General features: G+C 46.6%; 1 long non-coding RNA gene across 1 annotated transcript in view; it reads left to right on the top strand.

Annotated features, from left to right (window-relative positions):
• The first annotated feature begins 13,627 nt into the window (after positions 1–13,627).
• LOC146812593 (uncharacterized) overlaps positions 13,628–22,423 on the top strand; it is a 260,278-nt gene continuing 251,482 nt past the window's right edge. Inside the window, exon 1 of the long non-coding RNA XR_014965962.1 lies at positions 13,628–13,741. This is a non-coding gene — a long non-coding RNA (uncharacterized LOC146812593). The remainder of the gene's footprint in view (positions 13,742–22,423) is intronic.

The following is a 22,423-nucleotide window of genomic DNA, read 5'->3' as shown; positions in this document are numbered from 1 at the left end:
ATCACCTTTTTTATGTATTGGTCTTACAATTGCCCCTTTCCAACTGTCTGGTATGACCTCTATGTTAAGTATCCCCGGAACATATTCGGAAAAACCTTTGACCACCACTCAGGATTCGTTTTTATAATAACAGCTGGCAAGTTATCTGGGCCAGCGGCTCGAGTTAAGTTTAGCCTGGCTATTATACTTCTAATGTGAATAGGGGAGAAGTGCTCTTTTACTTCTTCCCTTACGCCTGGCCATATGATGGTGTTTATTTCCACCATCCTTGGCCACTTCCCATAAATTTCCTCTAGATAATCGACCCACTTGTCCTCCGGTACGGAGCACTGCAAGGACCCTACAACTTTACCAGTGCTTTCTTGTATTAGTTTCCAAAAGCCTTTCACATTTTTTTCTTCAATTGCCTCTAGTAACTTCACCCAGCATCTATCAGTCAGTCAGTCAGTCAGTCATTAAGTCTTTATTTCGAATTAAAATCATGAAAGACAAATCCATAAAAAATCCACAACTATCGATGTAAGCAAGTTATTTGACATAAAAAACATAATAGTAAATTTCATAGACATCAATAGGAGCAAGTTTATGCATTAAAAAAGATGATATACAAGAGGATAACAGATCCACAATGAAAAGATACATAAATATATAATAAATAATTAAAATTACTAAAAATCTCCACAAAGACTCCCACCGTGGTATATATAATCATCATAATTACATTATAATCAAAGCAGCACGATACATAATATTATTCGCCCCCGGCAGCATACAAGGAGGCAATTGTCATTTCCTCCTCTCCTTTGCACGTATAACCCACATCCAGCTTAAGAACTTGGCAACGGCAATCACAATGGATTCATTAGTAGCTGTTTTTAGGATCCTTAGACCTTCGCTGCTTAACCTAGTCCCCAGATTTAAACAGATAGGTTTTAACCATGTGTGCCTAGGAGTTTTATAAGCTGGACAGGCAAATAAAATGTGCGCCAACGATTCATTCTGCGTTGGACAAAATGGACATTTGCTGTGATTCAGGGTGTGCCATTTGCTGACAAATAAATTAGTGGGGAGTGATCCCACCCTAAATTGGTGGTAAAGTTTCCGATCTCTAGTATAAGGGATAAGGTCCCAATAATTTTCATACTCCACCTCATGCTTATGTTCAAAATAGTCTCTGGATAATGATAGTCTTGTTAAGGCAGAAAAACGCTTAGTTTTAATCATATTCCAATATGCTGCCTTATATTCATTGCAGGAAAGGGGTTATCGACGGGATTTACCCACAATCTACTCATCCCCATCTCACAGAGAGTGATTTTTACCCGTCTCAGCCATAACATTTTTTGCGTGCTGTCAGTCTCCCTAACTTCCAAAAGTGCTTGTGCGTACCTAGACAGCTCTGGGGTAACCCAGAGCCTTCTCCAGTACGCCACCGGTCTAAATTGTGCCATATCTTCAATAGAATAACAGCCAAGATCTAAAAATAGGGGCAAGAAGGGAGTTGACTGGGGAAGGCCAGTCAATGCCCTAAAAAAATATTTTGGGCTGATACTAAGGGGGCTAGATTGTCGAAGCCCCACAATTCGGACCCATACAAGACCGAGGCACTAATTTTAGTATTATATATTTGAAGGACTGGAGCAACAGGTTTAGTGTAAGAGAAACGCTGCTCCTTCAGCACGGCACCTGACAGTTGAGCATGCCTAAGAGTCAATAATCTAATCTGAGGCTTCCAACTAAGTTTACTACCAATAGTTACCCCCAGGTAAGTAAAGTTCTGAGTCTGTTCCAGGATACCTTCCTTCATTTCAACTCTACCATTAATAACCTTGTGTTTATGTAGGACCATAAATTTTGTTTTCTCTACATTCACTAGGAGATCATGATCCTGACAGAACTCCTCAAATCTCTCCAGGGCAGACTGTAAACCCTTCCGTGTCTTGGAGAGTATCAAAGTATCATTTGCGAACATAAGCAACGGGATCTTCAAACCTGCTAAGGTTGGAGCATCAGTGGGATAATTCTGGAAATACTGGACTACCTTGTTGATATACAATGAAAAGAGGGTTGGTGCCAGAACGCACCACTGGCGAACCCCCTTTTCTATAGGGAACCTTTGTGTGACACTCCCCTGCATATCCCAACGTACCTGCGCATAATTAGCATCATGTAGGGTAACCAAAAAAGCCAATATTTCAAGTGGCATACCTAGTTCCAAAAAGGTTCTCCACATTTTGGCGCGAGGGACGAGGTCAAAGGCCGACTTAAGGTCGACAAAAGCAGCATAAATAGTGCCCCCGCCTAAAATTACCACATGCCAATAAACTAAGATAAACCTAAAAACCTGGTCAATAGTACTAGTACAGGAACGGAAGCCTGCCTGAAGTGGTGACAAAATATCAAATTCGTCCATCCAGGCCTGGATTCGGCTTAATACCATCCTAGCTGAAACTTTCTGTATGCAGTCAATGAGACTTATAGGCCTATAATTACCTGGGTTGGAGCGGTCTCCTTTCTTAAATTGGGAGAATTACTGTTCCTGACCATGTATCGGGCATAGATGCTCCACTGGCAATAGCATTCACAAGGAGCTGAATGTAAGATGTTCAATTAATTATATCATGGAGGAACAGATCCGCCGGGATGCAATCCAACCCAGGTGCCCTGCCTCTAGAGACTGATTTTAATGATGTTTCCACCTCTTTCTTTGTAAAATACAGAATAGGTTTAACACATGGCAATTCAAAATTTTCCTGTGTGGGGTTCATAGTTGCAAACTGGGCCTTATAATGAGAAACCCACTGCTCAGGAGCTACATGGTTCACTGGCACACGGCTCGATTCACCCCTACCCCATTTCACGAGATGCCAAAAAGTGACCATGCTTCTCCCTGTACAAGCCTTGAGCAGCTCTGCCCAGTATTGTTCATCCCATTCCTTTTTAGCTTTCTGTTGGGTCAACTTGTACCCCACCCTTGCCTTTCTTATATCCCCCCGGTTCTTAGATCTTATTGCCCTAGCTAGAATACTATAGGCTTTTCTACATGATTGACCATACCAAGCGGCAGCCTTCGGGCCCGAATGAGTCTGGGGTTTTTAGGCCATAGTAGTAAAAAAGCCTTTAAGCTTATTAAACAAATCACTGTGGACCTGAGAAACCTTTAAGTTCACCTCCTCTTGAGTTGCACAATTTTGAAGAGTAGCTGTTGCACTCACCACTAACTCACTCATCTGCTGTAAATGCTCTTCTTTTTTTATAACATTAGTCCATTTAACTCTCCTTGTATCATTAGTTAAATATGCTTCTACATATGCAGTTCCAGGCACCTGACTAATAGGAATAGTAATGCCTTTGAGCTGCATAGAAAGAACTAGGGGGTTATGGTCGCTCTCGGTCCACTCCCTAACTACCATATCTACTAGGGAGGGCCAAAGTTCCTTATTGAGGAAAATGAAATCAATGCGACTACTTCGCAATCCATTGTTAAAGGTTTGCGAGCCCTGCCTATCAGAGACGGACCTCCTATTAACAGCCCTAGCCCCCTGTTCCAAACAGAACACTTTCAACTGCAATGCTGCCCCTGTCCATTTTTTAATAGGAGGAAGATCCAAATGGGGTATACCCCACTGGACATCCTCCTCAGAACTGATGTTGACATCATTGTTATCAAGGGATTCAAAAGAACAATTAAAATCTCCTGCAATTATCATGTTGCTTACACCTCTGTAATCATGTAAAAACATATCTAGGAGAGCTACAGTGGGAGAGGCTTTCCCACCTGACATACCCCTAGCATAAACATTAATAAGCAATAAATCAGGGACTTCTGCCATCTGTAGTTTAATTATTAAAATGTCCCTACTGTCAATATACAATTCCTCCAACCGATAGAGGTCAGATTGCCTCACCCATGTTGTGAGGACCCCCATGGGTCTTCCCCTCTGCCCCCCTTGTGCTAGTTTTGAAAAATGTAAGAATCCCTGACGATAAACATGGTCCATAGCCCAGGTTTCCTGGAAGGTCATTATATCATGGCCTTCAATAAAAATAGACCAGTCCGCTGAGGATATCTTCGAGCATAACCCTGCTACATTCCAGGAGACTAATTTTAGGTCTGGCGTGGAGCAGGGCTTATTTACTTTGCACATGGGGAGGCGGGTGTAATCTACAGAGACGTTGCCTGGAACCCCTTCACCTAACAGGATACTTATTTGTGTAGATCTACAGTCCCCTTCTTCACCCACCATATTGTCACTCATAATTCTATCACTCCTATTGCCCGATGATGCTGTTAATAGGGGTGCTCCATTATTATGAGTATTCGTTATACGATCAACCACACACCGCTCCTTAAATAGGTATGTGTCTGGACTAATGATACTTGGTGTATGTCCAAGTCAATCTATTTCCTCCAAATTGGAAAAGACTTCAAACCTATTACGTATAGGAACCGCGTAGTTATATGGGCCCGGTTCAGAATCTAAATCCCTCAATACTCCCCTACCTATTACAAGATCGTCACAGGACTGGTAAAAAAAACCCAGGGGAAGTATATTAATGTTGTCCTTAGTTAAGTGCACTGTCCCTGCCCTGTCAAGAATTGTATGGACCAGGCACGGAGACCTAAAACTTAGGACCACACAGTCTCCCATAAGGGCCTTCGCGGATTTCCCAACCCAAGGAATTCTTCGTACCATTTTAAATTCACTAAATAAAGCATTCCCGATCCCTGTTCTTTTGTTCAACAGATGTAGGGCCTTATTCTTTAGCGACGACCAATGTTCATAGGAACATGAGGAAAGCATTGGTACATTTGCTAATACAATTGTGTATGGAGTTGTTTCGGGTGGAAGATGCAGGGACATACTAGGACTCGCGACCCCCCCCTGAGATTGTTGTTGGGCCCAGGGACCTACTAGGTCAGCTTTATTAATTAAATTAACATTAACATTTGGTGGGGGAATTGCCATAGAGTTTCCCTTAAGAGCCCTTTCCTCAACATGGGAAGTTAACGTAGCTACACTAGTAGGTTGTATAATGTCAGTATTACTCTCCTGTCTGACTTCAACCATACCTACTTGCCCTGGCCCACTAGAAGTTTGTGAGGTACTAAGCAAGTGCTGCTCAATTACAGACAATCGCTTGTCTATTTCTGACAATTTCAGCAGTAACGGATCCAAAAGGGCAGTAAGCTTCTCCCCGAGTCTACTTACGAGGTCCGCCTCGTCGTTACTACACGTATTGCTAGTATTTCCAGTACCTACGGTATTAGAAATCAGTGCTTCCTTTGAACTTTCCTCACAACCAAGAGTTACAGGCTTCCGTTTCACCATTTTGGATGACTGATGCGTTGTTTTTGGCTGGCCAAGCGCTTTCCTTTTTTTTTTAACAGGTGCTTTACCAGAAGCCAATACGCCCCTTTGCTGACGAGTTAATACTTTGGTAGTAGATACCGAGAGTGTGGGTGAAGAGCTGTCTCGACTAACTACCTGCGAAGACCTATTTTGCTGATGCACCGGGAAGGTATGGCTCAGTTGGGGGGAGCAATCAAATACTACATTTTGTTCAGGTATAGGGGATGATACAGTAGGCACAGTACCGATGGTGAGTCTCTGAGGCTCTAGGGAAAGTCTCCTTTCTGTCAGCTGAATCTCATGAATTAATACTGACTCGGCCCGTGTCAGAAACGCGTCCAATGTACCCACTGCCCACAGCCGTTCTCCACCCTTACGCTTGCCTTTACTCATATCCCCGGGCTATAATATGACAATTATAGGGAAATAGAGAGGGACCCCTTGTAAAATTCAAGGGAATAGGGTACTCTTCCAAGTATCTACTAGCAATCCCTTGAATATACATATAATGACACAGTCTAGATGTTCAAATATATTCACATTACACACATTCGAATTAAAAAGCAATTTGCATTTATTTTATAAGAAAACATGTGTTTCATCACATTTAAAAACAAAGGTTTTTGTAATGGTCCCTATTGCTCTCTGATCTACACACTGGATCTTATGCACAAAACATATGATACTTTGCAAATACATACAAAAGAGCAAGGGACGGAGTTACATTTCTTACATAATCATAAAAAGGTCAAAAGATCAAAGACAGACTGTGCGATGACCCTAGCTCCTCATCAATATCGCTCAAGTACCCATTTTCTTCACATTCCATATATGCGAGCTCTCTATATCTGTTCCCAACCAACATGTCTTTATCAACCCACCCGAGGTCCTTGGGGGTTATTGTAATTTCAAGATCTTCCTTCTTACCCCATTCGGAGTTGATCATTCTTATTTGTCGATCTCCCAGCCCAGCATGGTTCCTGAGAAAAGGTTCCCCCTGTTTATCCATCAACATTTCCTCCCTTTTTATTATTCTAATTCCTTCTTTTAATATCTCGGTTTCTGCTTTTTACAATGCTACTTTTACTAATACAGAATAAAGTAGAACCGTTGTTACTTCTTCTCCTTTGGTGTTTACTAAAAACCCTACTTCTTTTAGGTCTTCTGAGCTAACGTATCGTAGGCTTGGACATTTCGAAAATGAGGAGAGGAGTTGGGAGCGATTTAGGGGGTTTAGTTTCTTAACTCTTTTCCCACCTTTTCCCTGTCCTATAGGCTCCACAAAGAGCCAGAGGTCCGCACGTCGTTCTGACTGTAATCCTGGTGAGCGTCCATCTATCATAACTTCCCTTCTTTGCCTGTGTACTTCTTCGATATCTCTCTTCTTGAGGCCCCTCCCGGGGTTGGGATTGCTAGGTCCTACACCTGGGGACATACCCAACTCTCTTTCTACGACTACCTCTTTATTTTCCCCGGAGTATTTCCTCAGGGAAACATTGGCACTTTTTACGGCTCTTTTTCCACCTAAGTTGTGATTCAGGACATCGGGTAGTTACTCCTGTATCTGCCAAGCTTATCTTTTTAGATTCTGGGGTCACACCCTGCCAGCTGCCCTTTGTTCTGGCGTTACCTCTTTCCCGTTAGCCTGTTGTCTTAAGGATTGGCCTTTGGGTGGACCTTTTCTCCCCTTACTTGGCCGTGGGATGTATTGTTTTTTATACCTCCTTTCCCCACATTTTTATGATCATAGGGCAACATGATATATATACTGTTGGTTCTTCCTTCTGTAATCGGCTATTCCTTACAGCTTCTTCCTCCCCATCAACCTTTGCTTCCTGGTGGGCTTCTACTGGTCTTACTAGCGAGGGCATCAGACCTTTCATTTGTGTCAGGTCCCCGATCATATTCTTAAACTGCTTGCTTTGTGTTTTTAAAATTGCATTATTTAAAACTGAAATCTCTAAAATACCCTGCAGGGTTTTCTGGAGCATCAGCATAACCTCTAGCATAGATACACTGGAGGATCCCGTAACCTCCAGGCTATGCAATGATGGACATGATAAATCAGTTCGAGCAACATAAGGATCTCCTTCCCTTTCAAATGTTTCCCTAGGAAGTCCTTGATCGACTTTGATACTATTGAACCGCCTTTTACGCCTACTGTCTTTATAGTCGTTCTTGCTGACTGTGTGGTTGAGTTCAGTGATTGAGTATTCCCCTTCGCTAGTTTTTTACTTCCTGTAAGTGCTGCCATTCCACCATTTTCCCCACTCATTCCTTTCGGAATTTTAATCGAGTCCTCCATCACAGGGCTTTTATTTCCTGATTTCTTGGAGTTTTTTGGGACTTTGCGGGATTTAGATTTCCCTAAGGCCATCACTTTTCCTTTTCCTCCTCTTTGGGTCCCTTCGTCCCTGAGCTCCTTCCTTCAAATGTATGGCAAGGGGTAGGTTCAGCTGGCGAGCGGACCGGCACCAGGTGGCAGCTGCAGGAGGACAGCCAGCCAGTCAAGATAGAGGAGAGGCAGCAGAGTCAAGCGCAGGAGGTGTTGACCACAGTGAATCACCCCAGGGCAGCAGGAGAGCAGACAAGGCTGATGACCAACCCAATTGTAAAGGCGGCCAGGGGGAGGTCAGGGGACCACAGCACTAAAGGGGCAGGACGCCACCATAAAGGAGCAGGCGGCCAGGCCCAGGGGAGGAGAAGAGGCCGGGCAAGGGGGCCTGTAACAAATGCAGCCGGAATGGCAGTGCGAGCAGATGGTGCTGGCGTAGAGCAGCAAGTCGCCTGTAGAGGGCCAACGAGTAGTGACGTCCGCCGCCCGCGGCAACCGAGGGTTAGCTGGAGGGCCTCAAGGTGGGTTGCATCACTCGATCATCTCCGGGAGGGCGGCACACCCAGTAGGCCGAGAACGCCTCAGCGGAAAGAGTTAAGGGCCTGCAGGGCTGGGTCAACAGCAGCGGGCGCCGTAGCTAGGGAGCCGGAGGCCGCAGCAAGCAGGGGGCCGCGCAGAGCGAGGGAGTAAAGGAGGGCGCGCTGCCTGCCTCGCCCGGCCCGATGGTTCTAACTATTTCTTAGGTTGTGCTCAGAATTACAGAAGAAATGCTATCGAAATATCTGATGAGCAATCTGAATCTTAACCTTTTTTCCTTGCAGCAATTATGTCCCTTTATAGGTCTCGCTGAGACAGCAAAAGCTGTCTCTTTGAGACATTTTGTAAGTGGGCTTTCAAAAGTGCTACCCACATGGTTTTGCTGGCCCAGGGCTTGAGTGCACGATGGCGTGCTCGTGCACAGCTGCTCCTCTGCTCCTTGCATTCCCCCCTCCCTTCTCACCCAGCCCTTTGATGCTCTGCTCGATTACTTTCACTTTCGCCGCTTTGACCCTTGCATTCCCCCCTCCCTTCTCACCCAGCCCTTTGATGCTCTGCTCGATTCCTTTTACTTTCGTCGCTTTGATGTTTGATCGCAAACGCAATCACTTCCGCTTGGCATAGCCTGTACTTGTTCTCTTTGTCCTCACATATGCTCTTCCCTCTATGTTTTTCTCTCTGGTCTCACATGTGCTATTCCCTCTGTATTTTCACTCTGCCCTCACATGTGCTTTTCCCTCTCTATTTTTCTCTCCTTCCTCACACACGCTATTCCCTCTGTATTTGTCTCTCTTCCCTCACATGTACTCTTCCCTCTGCATTTTTTCTCTATGCTCTCACATGTGCTCTTCGCTCTGTATTTTTTTCTCTGCCCTCGCATGTGTTCTTCTCTCTATATTTTTCTCTCTGCTCTCACATGCTCTCTTCCCTCTATGTTTTTATCTCCGGTCTAACATGCGCCCTACCCTCTGTATTTTTCGCTTTGCTCTCACATGAGCTCTTCCCTCTCTATTTTTCCCTCCTCCCTCACATGGACTCTTCCCTCTGTATTTTTCTCTCTGCCCTCACGTGCTTTTCCCTCTGTATTTTTCTCTCTGCCCTCACATACTCTTCCCTGTATGTTTTCCTCTTTGCCCTCAAGTGCACTCTTCCCTCTGATCACATGCATACACAACTATGCACACATACAAACACACACATGCATTTACACACACATATGAACATAGACAAACACACACAGACATGCATAAACATATGCATATACATGCACACCAACCCCACATACACATATAAACAATCACGCACACCAACATACTCAAACACATATACATACACACAAACATGCATAAACAGACATAGGTATACACACAAACATATGTGTACACATCCATGAAGACAAATTAACACAATGACACACCCATACTTGCACACCAACACACACATGCATACACAAACATATAACATACAGACACACACACATGCATACACACACAGATATATACATATAGACACACACACTATGCAAACACACGCATCTCCCGTACTGTCTCAGGGGAAGAGTCGGTGTCAGCTGTCTCCTAGAGGGAGATCTCGCATGAGACAGTAAGACTCAGAGACATGTGGCGGTGGGGAGAGACAGACATGCCTCCCTTTAATTGTGTTGTTGCAAGATGGTGACTATCTTCTGCCACTGGTGCATTCAGATAAGCGGCAGGAAGTTCGTCGGACACATGCACTGGTTTCAAGTTCGAGAAAGTGGGGTGAACGTTTCACAGATCGGGAGTGTGTGTCAACACGTGTTTCTCCTTCACGGCAAGGCCAATCAGTACGTTTTGTTTAACCGTGTGGTCATGAATCCTTTAATTGCATAAGTGAGCGGGTATGGATGTAAACAAAAATGTACCACTAATACCACATTTTCTGTCACTCTTGTGAACAGGTTTGCTGTGAATGTATGAATGAGAATGGCGTTTTAGAATACGTTGCATGGAAAAGGGTCAACATGGTGTATACGTGTTTTTTGGTGTTTCTTTTTATTTATTTTTTATTGCATGGTTAACGTCATGATATACCGGATTCGGATGCTTCATTGCAGATCAGCTGTTTGGCCCGTGGTTATTTACGAGTTTGGAAAATACTTTTGTATTGTTTCGATTCTTTTTGTCTCTGCCCTATCTCTTGGCTGTGTCCTTACTCTCTCCCATCTTCTCTCTCCACCTCTTTGCTACATGTTCTCTCCTAATGTTTTCATTTTCCCCAACTCTCCTCTTTACTCTCTCTAATTCTTTTTTTGCTCCTTTTCCGTCTCTGTCCCTTCTCTCCTCTTTCTCTCCCCACCTGTCCCTTCTCTAACCCCACTACTCTTCCTCTGCCCGTCCCCCCATCCCTCTCTCTCGCAGTACTGCAGCATAGGAAGCACCAGGTCTCTGATGCCTTCTCAGTGTTGGCCCTGGGGGTGGAGGAGGTAAGTCAGCCCCCCAAGTGAATCCCATTATCAACAGATAGTGAACCTCTATTTACCAACAAGTACGGAGCGGTCTCGGGTGACGGCTGATGCGAACAGTGATCTGCTCTCGGCCCCGGCAGGGCCTGTGAGGTGGGGGCGTTACCTTACACTAGGAGAGGAAGTAAAAGTGATATCCTCCCCTCCCCCCCACTCCACCACTGTCTCTCCTCACCCTCCACCTCTCTCTCTCCTCCACCTCTGATTCCCTTCCAACTCGGTCTCTCCTTACCCTCCACCTCGGTCTCTCCTTACCCTCCACCTCGGTCTCTCCTTACCCTCCACCTCGGTCTCTCCTCACCCTCCACCTCGGTCTCGCCTCACTCTCCACCTCAGTCTCTCCTCACCCTCCACCTCGGTCTCTCCTCACCCTCCACCTTGGTCTCTCCTCACCCTCCACCTCCGTCTCTCCTCACCCTCCACCTCCATCTCTCCTCACCCTCCAACTCTGTTTCTCCTCACCCTCCACCTCACCCTCCACGTGTCTCTCCTCACCCTCCACCTCACCCTCCACGTGTCTCTCCTCACCCTCCACGTCTCTCCTCACCCTCCACGTGTCTCTCCTCACCCTCCACACGTGTCTCTCCTCACCCTCCACGTGTCTCTCCTCACCCTCCACACGTGTCTCTCCTCACCCTCCACACGTGTCTCTCCTCACCCTCCACACGTGTCTCTCCTCACCCTCCACACGTGTCTCTGCTCACCCTCCACACGTGTCTCTGCTCACCCTCCACATGTGTCTCTGCTCACCTTCCACACGTGTCTCTGCTCACCCTCCACGTGTCTCTCCTCACCCTCCACATGTCTCTCCTCACCCTCCACACGTCTCTCCTCACCCTCCACACGTCTCTCCTCACCCTCCACACGTCTCTCTCCTCACCCTCCACCTCACCCTCCACACGTGTCTCTCCTCACCCTCCGTGTCTCTCCTCACCCTCCGTGTCTCTCCTCACCCTCCACGTGTCTCTCCTCACCCTCCACGTGTCTCTCCTCACCCTCCACGTGTCTCTCCTCACCCTCCATGTCTCCCCTCACCCTCCACGTGTCTCTCCTCACCCTCCACATGTGTCTCTCCTCACCCTCCACACGTCTCTCCTCACCCTCCACACGTCTCTCCTCACCCTCCACACGTGTCTCTCCTCACCCTCCACACGTCTCTCCTCACCCTCCACACGTCTCTCCTCACCCTCCACACTCACCCTCCACACGTGTCTCTCCTCACCCTCCACATCTCTCCTCACCCTCCACACGTGTCTCTCCTCAATCTTCACACGTGTCTCTCCTCACCCTCCACAGGTGTCTCCTCACCCTCCGCCTCACCCTCCACATGTCTCCTCCTCACCCTCCACATGTGTCTCCTCCTCACCCTCCACAGGTGTCTCCTCCTCACGCTCCACATGTGTCTCTCCTCACCCTCCACATGTGTCTCTCCACACCCTCCACACGTGTCTCTCCTCACCCTCCACGTGTCTCTCCTCACCCTCCACGTGTCTCTGCTGCATGCCTCACACTGCTGCACGGCACACACTGCTGCATGCCTCACACTGCTGCACGCCTCACACTGCTGCACGCCTCACACTGCTGCACGCCACACACTGCTGCATGCCGCTGCACGCCACACACTGCTGCACGCCTCACACTGCTGCACGCCACACACTGCTGCATGCCACACAGTGCCACACACTGCTGCACGCCGCACACTGCTGCACGCCACACACTGCTGCACGCCACACACTGCTACATGAAACATTGCTGCACGCCACACACTGCTGCACGGCACACACTGATGCAACCGGCACACTGCTGCACGCCACACACTGCTGCACACTGCTGCATTACTCACTGCTGCATGCTGCATGACACTGCTGCACGCAGCACACTGCTGCACGCCGCACACTGCTGCACGCCGCTGCATGCCACAGTGCTGCATGCCTCACACTGCTACACGAAACACTGCTGCACGCCGCACACTGCTGCACGCAGCACACTTCTGCACGCCGCACACTGCTGCACGCCGCTGCACGTCACAGTGCTGCATGCCTCACACTGCTACACGAAACACTGCTGCACGCCGCACACTGCTGCATGCCACACACTGCTGTACGCCGCACACTGCTGCACACCTCACACTGCTGCACGTCGCACACTGCTGCACGCGGCACACTGCTGCACTCCACACACTGCTTTTCTGCTAGTTTATGCTACTGACATTGTAAATGACAATGCCTTTTATTTGTTTTAAAACCAAAACATAAATAAAAGGCATTGTAATTTTACAATGCCAATAGCTCAAACTCTTATAAATGCGAGACCTATTGCATTGCAAATGCTTGTTTTTCCTTGCAGCAATGTGTAACCAGAATAATAAATAAAAGAGTGTGAAAATAACATAAAATAAACAATAATGTCAGTTGTACAGGGAAGCTTAAAACTTGCTTCGATATTTGTATTGCCAAGCACAAGCAATAAAGTTATTTTCAACAAAGGTTGTTCAAGTCTCTGTTTTTTCTAGTGTCTATTTTGTCCAGAGAATACGGTAGTCCGACTGGAATGTCTTGGACTTGATTTCTTTACAAGTCTACTAAGTGTTCCCTTGAATAGACCTTCGTATCTTGAACCCAGAGAAATGCGCACTCCGCTGATCAAAAGTCAAAAAGACTCACCGAGACTCTCGTAGCTTTAAATACCTTGGGGGCAGATTTATGAGCCCCTTGCCCCACTTTTGCGTCACTTTTAACATGGGAAAAGTGACGCAAAAGTGGCGCAAGGGGCTCATAAATCTGCCCCCTTGTTCTAAGCTTTTTTCTCTGCTTGTCTTTTACAGGTGCTACGGTAGCGCGCTGTCCAGGAGGCGCTGTCCAGGAGGCACAGGAATAAGACGTCCGACTGGAGACTTCTGCAGGACTCCTGAAGCCAAGGAACTCCGGAGGCGAAGCTCGAAGAGGAGGGAAGCCGATCAGGAGACAGGGGCTGCTTCTCTCGTCGCGTCAGGTAGTTAGGGTAGCTGCATCGGTATGTGTTTATCGAATCTGTTTACTGTGTTAGTTACATCCACTTTACCCTTTCCTGGAGTAGGCCACGACTGCTCACTACAACTCCGCCAAGTGATGGCATGTCATATGTGCAACATTTAGTCACTGGGTTTTAGTTGTGAGAAAGTTGCATTCTGGGACTTGTAGTTTTGTTGTCAGCATAATTGCGGGCCCAAATCAAAGATATAAGCGCAGTCCTCTGAAAATGAAGTTCCAGCAAAGAGTGTCAAGCATTGCATGCGGGTCACTCAGCAGCCACTGCAAAGGGTCTCGTTGAGAACGTCATGGTGTCTCGAGAGTAAGTCTACACCTCCGGTGATCAGATTACCGCACCCTTCCAGGCACTCTAAGGCTAGTTGTACCGGGCACCGTCCCAAGGGCGCGAAAGCAGAAAAGGTGAGCCGGGCCCTCCACACGGCCCTCTCGAGGTTTGAGGAGCGCAGGATGCGGCCGAACGGATCGCGTTCCTCAAGATGGCAGCGGATCAAAGTCAGTCAGCTCTTCTGCTTTTTCCAGCAGCGTAATCTGAGAAAGCAGCTCTGATGTCCCCTCAATCTGGAACTTCCACGATGACTGCTGTCCTGGGGTGTTTTTTAAAAAGTGGCCTCACAGTCGTCTTTTTCACTTGGACTGGACTTATTCCAGTTGCTATTGAGAAATGGCAATGCCTTTTTGAATTTGGGATGAATTGTGATTCAGAGTAACTTGTCTATGTACTGCAAAATCTCTGCAGATTGATGGATGGCTGTGAGATGACACTTGCACTGAAGAATGGGGGTTATAAACGTAATCGCATAAATCCCAATTTGTTTGATTATCGTGAAATCCTCTTCATTGGGACATTTTTAAGGTGCACCAGTGCAGCTATACAGCTTCAATTGTGGTTATTAAGATATATTCCTCCTACTTCTAGGAGGACAGGTGGGTAGACACCGTACATTATTGATGCAATGTTAGAATTGATTCAATTTGAAAAAATGTATGGAGGATACTAAAGTTAAGAATGAGCAGGCAGATGACATGAAGGTCCACCATGAAATATTGGAAGAATCTGTAATTCTGGTCCCAATCAGCCAGTAATTCTCCATGTTTTCCAGACTTTCACACTGAGATTGTTGCTGTTTCAGCAGCTGAAATCTCTGCGTGAAAGGGAAAAATGTGTAATTCTGATCGAACTGGAAACTGCAGTTACCGCCCCAATGGAATTCTGCATTGTTACTGATCACAACCACCATGAATAGTTTTTTTTTAATTAGAACCCTTTTTTACAATTGATAAAATTAATAATTAATAAGCATCCACAGATGTTAGAGGTGATTTAAGCGAAGTTCATAGGGTAAAATCCAGATAATCTTTTCAAATTGAAAGCAAGTTGTCATGGTAATAATGGAACAGGTGACTCACTGTGAAGTTGGTGAGCTAGCTAAAAAAAGAACGTAATTGCATCTGACATTTTTGAGTTCTTGTTTGGGGAGCAGGGCTAACATGAGCTTGATGAAGAGGGTGAACTTTAAAAAGCACAGTTCGAAAGATTTTAATACTGAGGCTTAAAAATACAGGAAAGGGGGCAGAGCCAGCTCAGGTGGACAACATCTATTCGCCCTCTAGCACTAACTCCTTCTTCCTTACTGCTCAGTAAGCTCGTAGATGGTGCCAGAGACCTGTGGGTGCATATCTGCCACTTCTTTATAGATCCCACTACAACCTTCGATTGAGTAAATTGCACGAAGCTTTGGCTAATGCTGTTAGACCTGGGGAAGAGATTGCACTAGTGAATTCCTGCATATATCGAATGAAACCCTAGCACCACAGTTCGATTTGGCCCTGCAGGAGAACTGGCTGACCCTTTCCCATTAGCAAGAAGAGTGCCTCAAGGCTGCAGTCTCCCTCCATTATTGCTTATCATCTACATTAACAATTTAAACTCCTCTTTGGTCGGTATAACAAGTGATGTATGTCACTAAGATAGGGAGTTGAAATTCCTGCATTACTCTATGTAGGCGACGCAGTACTCGTGGGACGTAAACTAAGAGCTCTCCGTGGTCTAGTACAGCCTTTTGTGATCTTTATGAGCAAATTGGACTTAGTCACTAATCATGGCATGTAGGAGAAATGCCGTCAAATTATTGGTTGGCTGTCAATCTTAGAGTTGTGTTAATGGTTTCTCTTATTTGGGAATTGTTTTCGACTCTGCAGGATCTTGGCAATTGTAAATCAGAAAAGAAGCGTATCAAGTCAACAGGATTAATATTTAATCTCCCACAGACTGTAGGGAGAGTGTTTCCCTCCCCTTTTGACCACATACAAATCTCAGTGTGTTTCAGCATCTCAGTATGGAGCAGGGGCTTGGGGGTATTCCAATGTTCTTCATCTGCAGTCAGAGGAAAACATATTTGCAGATGACTCCTCTGTCTTTCTCCTACCAGCTCTCACTCCATTGCCCACTCGGAGCTAAGTTTACAAGATCTCCCAGAGCAAGGGAAGCTGGCTCCTCTTTCACTTTGGGTTATGACTTGGCCAATAATAAGACTAGTTTGAACAGGGATGTTATACGAGACTGTCTTACCCTATAGAAGTGGCTAAAGATCCTCTGGTTTGGTGAAGTGATCAAAATCGCGTCCCAAGGGCCACACTTACCGATGGCCCGCAATGTAAGTCAAATAATGAGCAGTTGGCAACGTAGAAGGTTCAAGCGTTTATTGGCCAGACAGAAAACTCTACATAGAGGAGCCTCATCGATCCTCACCCATGAGGTGCGCCGAGGAAGACTGCTGGCTCCTTGACAAAATCACACTTTTATACATTATCAGCGCAACATGCAAAGCCTTACAAGTGGAAAAGTACCAGCCAGTCCAGGCGCTCCTAATGAGCTCATCCTATATCTAGTTTCAGCGATACAAAAAGGGTTACTATCTTTAAGAAGAGAAGGTCGACCGGGTGACTCCCTTCTCGTCCCAGGTTCAGAAGGAATTTTGCTTGATACTCCCTTTAGCAGATGTGACCTTGCTTCTCAGTCGTAAATACAATTTCAGCCTGTCTCCTAAACTGGTGTGTGCTAAATAGAGAAATGAGGGGCTCAGAGAACCACGTAACCATAGTTCCTACACGCAGAGAGAGAGAGTGAGGATCCAAGATGGCCGCGGTCCTGCTTTCGGCCCTTTCCGTCGTATCAGACTAAAGAGATTACGAAAAGGGGCCTTATTACGGGACTAAACTGAATAGGCTAACCTTAGATATTCTATGCTAATCATATATATTAATTTGAACCCTTCAGAACGGCCCTTTTAGCATAGTGTAGCTAAAAACAGGCTACTCCTCAAAGATGCCCTCATCTATTTGCATTATATCATGGATTTCTTTCTGGGTCATTTGGGCATTAGTTCGAGCATGGGTCGGCTGAGACTCAGGTATTGCAGAGCGAAATTGGGCGGCACAATAAGAACAACAAGCAGGACCGCACTGGATGCAAATACAGCAGGTAAAAAGGAAACCCACTATGCCCAATAGGATCATAAACAGTTTCCACCCCCAAGTGGTCAGAAGGTCCCAGAACCAGGTGGACAGGGACCCGGTACCTGTCTCCGTATGAATCTCTGATGCCAATCGGTGGAGTTTCTGAATGGCTAAATGAACCGAAGGGGCGGAGTCAGGTATATATACACAGCAGGAGCTCCCGATTACCCGGCATGCTCCTCCGCGATCGGCCAGTATAACATCTAAAACAAGACGATTTTGAAGGGTCACAAGCCGAGTCGCCTGGAGCTCAACAGTGATATTAGTCAATATCCCGGCAGTGGTGTTGACCACTCCTTCCACCACCCTGGACAGCCTCCTAATTTCCTTACTAGTTAGGATAGGGCCCCATATAGGTAGGACCCCTTTCATAATATCAACAAAATGTTGGGCAGGGGTATCAGTTTGATCAGTGGCATCATTATCAGTGGACGTGGATAACAGACTTCGTTTGTTTAGTGAATGGGATTTGTGATAATCCGATGGGGCAATATAAACAGGAGGATAGAGGAAGGACAGGTAGCACCTGCCTGACCATCCCCTAGGAAGCCAAGTGTAAGCATTTTCCCCACATACAAAATATATATTCGGGGGAGTCAATATTGGCGGACTACTAAAGGTCTGTAATCGATAAGTGTAATTGCATCTACTAAGTCCTACGAACAAATGGCCAGTACCCTGGACACAAAAGGAAGATGACGTATTCAATACAGGGACTGGTATAATCTTGTCATCTGAGACATTGCGTTCCTGGAAATATCTGAAGTATTCGGTAAAATTGAAGGATACAAAATCTAATATCTCGTCCCTCAGCCAAGTGTCATTTTCATGTTCCATGTACACATTCATGCAGGCTGTTGGATCTAAAGTGCCGTCAGTACCTTCTGCATTGGGAGGGAACCACTGATGCCTCTCTATGTAGGCCAATATTAAGTCATAATCCTTCTCCGAAAACCTGTGTGCATCTACAGTGTAATGCTCATATATCATAGACAACAGTCTAAACCAAGCTTCACAGCTCCCTAAATGTGACAAAGGCATTGAAATAAACAAATCATGCTTATGCATTACTGAAGGGAGGAGGCCACATACCCAGCAATCGGTAACATTCGTGGAACTGTGGGTTTGATGCAACATCTCTATGAAGGCATTATGTACATAAGTCTGGCGATGTCTTTCTTTATGAGGAGCCAAAGTCTGAAAATGGTGCTCCTTAGGAGTGGGGGTAGACAGCACTAGGGTATGGACTGGGTGGCGGAATTCTAGATAAATGAACAATCCTAGACATAATATAAATGACACAGCTATTATAGAAATAAACACAATCTTAACACGCAAACTCCATGTCGAAAACATTGGTAAATATGGGTATCTAGGGCGAGAGATCATGGGACGTTCTTCTTCAGGGACAAAACGAGCAATGGGATACATTCTCACTAAAAGTCCAGACCTAAGCTTGGGGAAAAAAGGGGTGGGTTATAAGCAGTCCAACCTGCCGGAGGGTGCTTCTTTCCTGTGTCCGTGTTAGAGCCTCACAGGCAGACTCTTAGTGTTTCAAACAAAAATGAAAAAATCAAGAGTAAAAAAAAACTTCTCGCGTTGGAGCTGCACTTGACGCAACTCTTGCCGGAAAGGAAGGTTACCTGGGCCCCTTTTATCGATCAGTGTCTCTACCTTCTTTCTGAACAGGGCTATCACTCAAAGTTCCAAGCCCTCCACGAGTTCAGTCCAGTGTTTATATGATCCCCAGGTTCCTTAACTCAGACCTCGACTTTCATTCTAGGCTTGACCGGGGATCTCATTCCTTTTACGGGGCCGCAAGTGGTATCGAATGTGACCAGGGGTCTCAGGATTCACAAACAAGATTGGCACAGTGGGATCAGATAAGGAACAGGGTGTTCGGCCCTCCTGGTCACGAGTTTGGTCCCCAGGCAGGGCCTCACTTACCACAGCTGACTCCGAACTTGTGGCCCTCTCCCCCTGCCCTTCCACTGCTCCGTGGGCTTCGGGAGAGGGTGATTCTTCGGTGTCGTGCTCGCCTCTGTGCCGTACGTTTGCCTCCTGGTCCTGATAATCCTCAGGCAAGGGAAGCGGAACACGCTTTAAATGGGAAACATGAATCCAATGCTGTTTCCCTTCGACCTTTACCGCCGTCCTTGTAGCCAGAAGCACTTGATGCGGCCGGGTCCAGCGTGGGTCCAAGCTTGATTTCCGCTGATAGTTCCGAATTAGGACCCACTGGCCTGGCTCAATGCTGTGTCCGGGACCCTCCGGCAGAGGCTGCAGTACTGCTGAAATCTGTTGGTGGATAGAACGGAGATCTTTAGTTAACGCATAAAGGTAGTCGGCTAACATAGGATATTCAATGTCCCTGAATTACTTGGGCCGGGGCACTCCCCATACATTGGCAGGTCTCCCAAAAACTACCTCGTAAGGGGAAATCCCACTCCGAGAATGAGGGGTTGTTCTTACGGACAACAGGGCCAATGGTAGAAGATCGGGCCATTTTAAGCCGGTCGTATCCTGCAGTTTGGCTAATTTTAACTTCAGGATCCCATTATATTTTTCAACTAGGCCTGCCGATTGAGGGTGTCGTGCGGCGTGAAACTTCTGTCGTATGGACAAACCCTTACATACATGTTGGACTAAATTAGCATTAAAATGTGTCCCATTATCACTCCAGATTACTCGTGGTAACCCATATCGGGGAAAGAACTCCTTTATTAAGGCTCTCGCAGTTGATATAGCTGTGTTTTCTCTAGTGGGGTACGCTTCCACCCATTTACTGAAGGTACAGACCACCACCAGAACGTATTTGAGGTTGTTAATCCGTTCCAGCTGTATATAGTCCATTTGGAGTACCTCGAAAGGCAAGGTGAGTGGGGCAAAACTACCTGACAGAACAGGAATACTACCCCCCGGGTTATGTTGAAGGCAGACCATACAATGTTGGACCAGATTCTTGGCCGTTTTGTGGATATTGGTGTTGTACCATACAGGGTCCAATATCGCGCAAATGCCTTGAATCCCTACGTGGGCGGGACCATGTGCCATGGCTACCACCGCATTCACAAATGCATTCGGTAGTAGCCATCTGCATTTCTCTGACAGGTCCGTCCAGCACCCATTCTCGTCTAACCGCCCCACCTGCTCCTGCCAATACTTCAGTTCCTCCGGGGTGACCTCCTGCTGCAATTCTCTCACACTATCTATGGTGTTTCGAAAAATGTCTGCCTCTACCATCCTTCTACACTGGCTAACCACAAACATGGAAGGGGTGTCGGACTGGGCAGTTTCTTTGGCAATCCTATCTGCAAAAGCATTTCCCCTCCCAACATCATCGGTTACAGCCTTATGGGCACTACATTTTACAATGGCAAGGGCTTCTGGCAAAGTTAATGCAGCCAGCAATCGCTCAACCAATTGTCCATTCTTTATCTTTTCACCATGGGATGTAAGAAACCCTTGCTCTGCCCACAACCTCCCAAAACTATGGGCTACGCCGAAAGCGTATTGGCTATCGGTGTAGACGATCAGCCTCAATCCCTTACCCAATTCACACGCCCTCAGTAGTGCAATCAATTCTGCCGCTTGGGCTGAATGATATGGTACTTTGGCCGTCTCGACCACGGTCTGCAAGGTGGTAATTGCATAAGCCGCAACCGTAGTACAGTTGGGCAATCTAAAACATGAACCGTCAACATACAGTTCCCCTTGGGGTTCAGATAAAGGGATGTCTGTTAGATCTATCCGGCCCTTTGTTTCTTCTTCAGTCCGAAATATGCAATCATGTACATCCTGGCCACTTTCTCCGGAGGGGAGGGGTAGCAACGTGGCAGGATTCAAAGTGACGCATCTCTTGATCGTTATGTGAGGTGCAAACAGGGTCAATTCGTACCCCGTAAGACGCGCACTGGTTAAGTGCTGCGTCTGTGTCCTGTTTAATAATACGTCTACAGCATGTGGTACCATCACTGTGAGATCCGTATTTAGGACCAGCCCTTCCGATTGCCTGATCGCCACCGCTACAGCGGCCGTGGCTCTCAGGCAGCTGTGAAGCGCTCTGGCGTCATTGTCCAAAACCGCCGAAAAATATGCACAGAGTCTTTGCTTACCTCCAAAGTCCTGTGTTAACACTGAAAGCGAACAACCGTCCACCTCATGCACGTAGAGCACAAAAGGCTTCCGGTAGTCTGGGGTGCCAAGCACAGGAGCAGAACATAAAGCAGCCTTTAAAGAAATAAAAGCCATTTGACACTCATCAGTCCAGGGTAGAGGTTCATGCACATCTTTGGTGATTAGATACAGGAAGGGTTTAGTGATAAGAGAGTAGTTAGGAATCCATTGGCGACAGTAAGAGGTTATACCAAGCAAAGCACGGACATCACGTTGCGTGCGAGGAACAGACATGTTAGTAATGGATGCAATACGCTCCGAGGTCAGCCGTCTTCCCTCCTTCGACAGGAGATGACCAAGGTAGGTCACCTCCGGTCGACAATATTGGAATTTTGACAGTGACACCTTGTTACCACTGAGAAAAATTGTGCCGTTGGAGGAATCATCGTCAAAATGGAATTAATATCAGGTACCACAGGGTACTGGGGTACCACAATCTTATTGATCTCTCGTAGGTCAATCACAAATCGATAGGTATCAGCATAATCAGGAGTCTGTTGTACCGGGGCTCGTTTAAGAATCGGAAGAATAGGGCTATTACACGTGTTGGAGGCCGTTTCTTCCACTACTCCGGTTTTAATCAAATCATGAATGATAGCCAATAGAGCTCGTTCCCCAGCAGGGGCAATTTTATACTGGGGAATTTTCGGCAACTGAGCATTCTGTTTTAAGGTGATCGATACTGGGGGGATTTGTAAATGGCCCACATCGGTGTCTCCAGTCGCCCAGAGATCTTTCGGGATGCACGCCAGTTCTGGTGGTAAAGGATCTGTTTTAGACAAGCATTGCGCGGAGAGGGGTGAAGGGTCTTTGATGGTCAAGTAAACCCCGTCCGGGGAACAATAGATACGAGCATGCAATCTTTTCAATATGTCCATGCCTAGAAGGTTCTCTCCACACTGGGAGGTCAAAAGGAAAGGTGAATCTATTGATACCGGCCCCAGGGTAAGGGGAAGCGGTTGTGAGATGGGGC

Source organism: Triturus cristatus, chromosome 7, assembly GCF_964204655.1.
Source record: "Triturus cristatus chromosome 7, aTriCri1.1, whole genome shotgun sequence".
NCBI lineage: Eukaryota > Metazoa > Chordata > Amphibia > Caudata > Salamandridae > Triturus > Triturus cristatus.
Note: the sequence above shows the minus strand (reverse complement) of the source record. Positions and strands in the feature narration are given on the sequence as shown.